Below are 3,568 nucleotides of genomic sequence, written 5' to 3' on the forward strand. Positions count from 1 at the left end.
GGTGGAAAGACTCAGTGGGTGGAAGGCTAGCCCAGGTGGACAGGTGGAAAGACTTGGTAGGTGGAAGGCTAGCCCAGGTCCAAACAGAAACTCATGAGAGAAATGGAAGAGAAAAAATAATGTATTTATTAGTATATAGAAACAACATATTTTCTTAAACTTCAAAACCATAATCAATACATCCAAGAAACCCAACCCTTCTCTCAAGCACAATGGGAGGAACCTGTGTCTAGACACCTTGCAATTAAGCCTTGGGCCCCAAGGGAAGGAAGGGTGCTAGCTAGAGAGGCATAGTCTCCAAGTCTCCACAGAGACCAGAGAAGAATGAAGCGTACAGCCAGCCTGGGGCGGTATGTGAAGACGTGGAGCAGAGCTAGGTACAGCCAACTGGGAGCCACGAGAGCATCCAGGCGAGCGGAACTTAGAAAGAGCACGGGGAGGCAGCCTGAATGCAGACACGGGTCACCAAAGTTGTCAAGCCTGGACAAAACTTGCAGCTATAGACTGCTTCAAGTAATAAGGGGGACCATCAAAAGACGGAGTGGAGAGGAAGATGATGGTGGGGTGGAGACATGGCCCCAGCACCCACATTGGGTGGCTCACGGCCATCTGGAATTCTAGCTCCAGGGGATTCAATGACCTCTTCTGGCCTCTGAGGGTAGTGTGTACATGCCTGTGTGCCTGCATGTGTGTGTATGAAGTCGGAAGGGGAAAAGACAGATATTTTTCTGAGCTTTCTGTGCTTGAGAAAGTATTCAGGCCAAGGGATAAAAGCTTTGCGGCTACTCTTGCATAATACAGATTTAATATTCATGTCAGTAGGTGGAAAACTATAAACCAAAGGAAAACAATTTTAATTCGGAAAAAGTCAAGGGAAAAAGAAACAAAGTGGATTCAGTAACCACGACTGGAAAAATGAGTCCAAGTACATTGTTACAAGTTAGAAAGTTGCGCTGTTTCTGGGGACTGTGGCTCCTTCAAGACCTGGACCCGGCTGGTGCAAAGGTATCAACAGGCTCAGGTGTTGGAAGTGGTTGCCTGGCCCCCAGTTCTAGCTGCTCTCTGCCGCTGGCTCGTGGCTCTGTGATCTGACGGCGCCACCCATTCCTGCTGCCATGAATTCCATTTTGACTTTCCCACTACAGGGGACTAGGAGGTCCTCAACCCTGAGGCAAAATAAACCTTATTTTCCTCCAAGTTGTTTCTGTCAGCTACTTGGTCATGGTGACCCAGGTGACCTGCCTGAATGTCTGTCTGTCTATCTATCTATCTATCTATCTATCTATCTATCTATCTATCTATCTATCTACCTATCTATAATCTATCTTTTGTCTATCACCTATCCACTATCCATCATATATCTATATCTATTTACCATCTATCAATCATCTATCAGTTTACTTATCATCTATCTATAATCTATCTGTCTACCTGATAGCTATAATTTATATCTCATCTCTCTCTATTCTATCTATATATGCACAATAGAATATCATTCACACATTAAAGACCAACTCTTTGTCACTTGCAGAAACATGGATAGAAGAGATGGGCACTCCGCTGAGTGAAGTAAGACAGATGCACACAGGGAAATATCCTGTGCTCATGTGTGTGTGGAGGAAGAAGCTGATTTCAAAAAACTAAAGAATTAAGCAGGGGCTCCCAGAGCCTTGGAGGGGGCAGGGACAAGGGTGCGGGGATGAGTTCATAGAGATAGGGGTGCAGCTGAATAAAAAAGTAATGTGGTCTAGTGACCCATCGTACATCAGAAGAAATATTTCAAAGTAGCTAATAGCATTTTGAGTGTTCCTAATGCTAGGAAAGGATGTCTGTCTGAACTAGTGGATATGTCACTGGCTGACCTGATCTTACCTGTTACATATGTGTATTAAAGTGCTTTACTCTATTCTATAAAGACATATAGTTAGTGTGTATTAATTAAAATTTTAGTAAAATTAAGTACAAGATAAAAAGAAATATCAAATCCATGTTCCACTTTAAAAGGGTTGTGAGCACTTCCCAGTGTGCTTGGAGCATACCTTCCTTGCTTATGTCTTCTGGGCTGGGGTAGGGACTCACCTTGATCCTCTCCTCTCTCCAACGTGGCTTGGAGTGGATGACAATTTGGTCACCCTGTAAGAAGACACATTTAAGACACAAGGACAAAGAAGTAGGGCTGAGTAAAGGGATGGGGAGCTGTCTTCTGTAAGTCACTAACGGAAGCTGGTGCAGCTAACTCATTAGCAAACAGCATCAGCCGCTAGGGGAGCAGAGCAAAGGCTCAGTGCCGAACGGGACTGGCTGCTCTTGCAGAGGTCTCAGCCGTGATTCCTAACATCCACATGGCAGCTTGCAACTGCGTGTAACTCCAGGCCCAGGAGATCTGATGCCTTCGCCTGGCCTCTGTGGGCCCGGCACACACATGGCACACAGATAGATATGCAGGCAAAACACTCATTTATATAATATGCACATCTTTTTGAAAATGTCAAAATTTGACATCACTAGGAATAGAGAGGTTTACTATCTAAAGATAAAAATTTCAGAACACAGAAACCTTAAAAAAAACTTGAGCCTTAGCCAGGAGGTGGTAGTACACACCTTTAATCCCAGCACTCAGAAGGCAGAGGCAGGCAGCTATCTGAGTTCGAGGCCAGCCTGGTCTGCAGAGTGGGTTCCAGGCCAGCCAGGGCTACACAGAGAAACCCTGTCTCAAAAAACAAACAAAAATCTTTGAGCCTACTTTAAGCCTTCAAGTACCTCAGTCACTAAGGACTGAGTAGAAACAGTAACAGTAACAGCTCCAGTATGTGACCAAATGGAACTCTTCAGAAGTTACATTTTTTAGACTGATTTTTAATTGTGTATACACATATGTGCGCCTGTGGGTGGGTATGTCATGTGAGTGCAGGTGCCCTCAGAGGCCACAGCAGGTGCGGGATGGCCTGGAGCTGGACTGTGAACTTCTCAGTGTGGAGCCCCCGGACAGAACTTGGATCCTCTACCAGCTGCATACACTCTTAGCCACTGAGCTACTGCTGCAGGCCCTAATGCAACTCCCTCTAAGGAGTAAAATATAAATACATATATATATATTTAAATATATATACATATATATATTTAGCAATAATATGGACTTAACAGTACTCAGAAACTTTGTCTAGCCACCTGCGCTGGTATATATGCCTGTCACCCCAAAACTTGGAAGTGGGGGATCCCAAGTCTAAGGCTAGCCTTGACTATATAACCTCAGATTCTACCTCAAAAAATGGGTATGTGGAGAGCAACACTGGAAAGTTTCCGTAGTTTAGAGTGCTTGCTAGCCAATCACACACAATCATAAGCACTGGAGTTGGGAGCCTTAGCACCCACAAGGCCAGGCCAGGCATGCATGCACCCCAAATACAAGAGGGGTAGGACAGGAAGATTGCTGAGATTTGTCTAGGTAAAGAAAAAATGACAGTCCCAAATGCAGAGAGACTCCGACTCAAAACAAACTGATGGGTAGCCGTGAGGGGTCCTATCCGACACCTCCTGGCCTGAACATACACACAGACACACACACACA

At 45.0% G+C, this 3,568-nt stretch overlaps 1 protein-coding gene across 8 annotated transcripts in view; it reads right to left on the reverse strand.

Annotated features, from left to right (window-relative positions):
* Nucleotides 1-3,568, reverse strand: part of Slc22a14 (solute carrier family 22 member 14) — a 22,241-nt gene that overhangs the window by 13,629 nt on the left and 5,044 nt on the right. For all 8 annotated transcript variants that reach the window (XM_031345307.1, XM_031345303.1, XM_031345305.1 and 5 more), the window contains one exon: nucleotides 2,080-2,133. The gene's annotated coding sequence lies outside the window, so the exon portion shown is untranslated. The remainder of the gene's footprint in view (nucleotides 1-2,079; nucleotides 2,134-3,568) is intronic.

This window comes from Mastomys coucha, unplaced genomic scaffold (genome assembly GCF_008632895.1).
Source record: "Mastomys coucha isolate ucsf_1 unplaced genomic scaffold, UCSF_Mcou_1 pScaffold23, whole genome shotgun sequence".
NCBI classification, from domain to species: domain Eukaryota; kingdom Metazoa; phylum Chordata; class Mammalia; order Rodentia; family Muridae; genus Mastomys; species Mastomys coucha.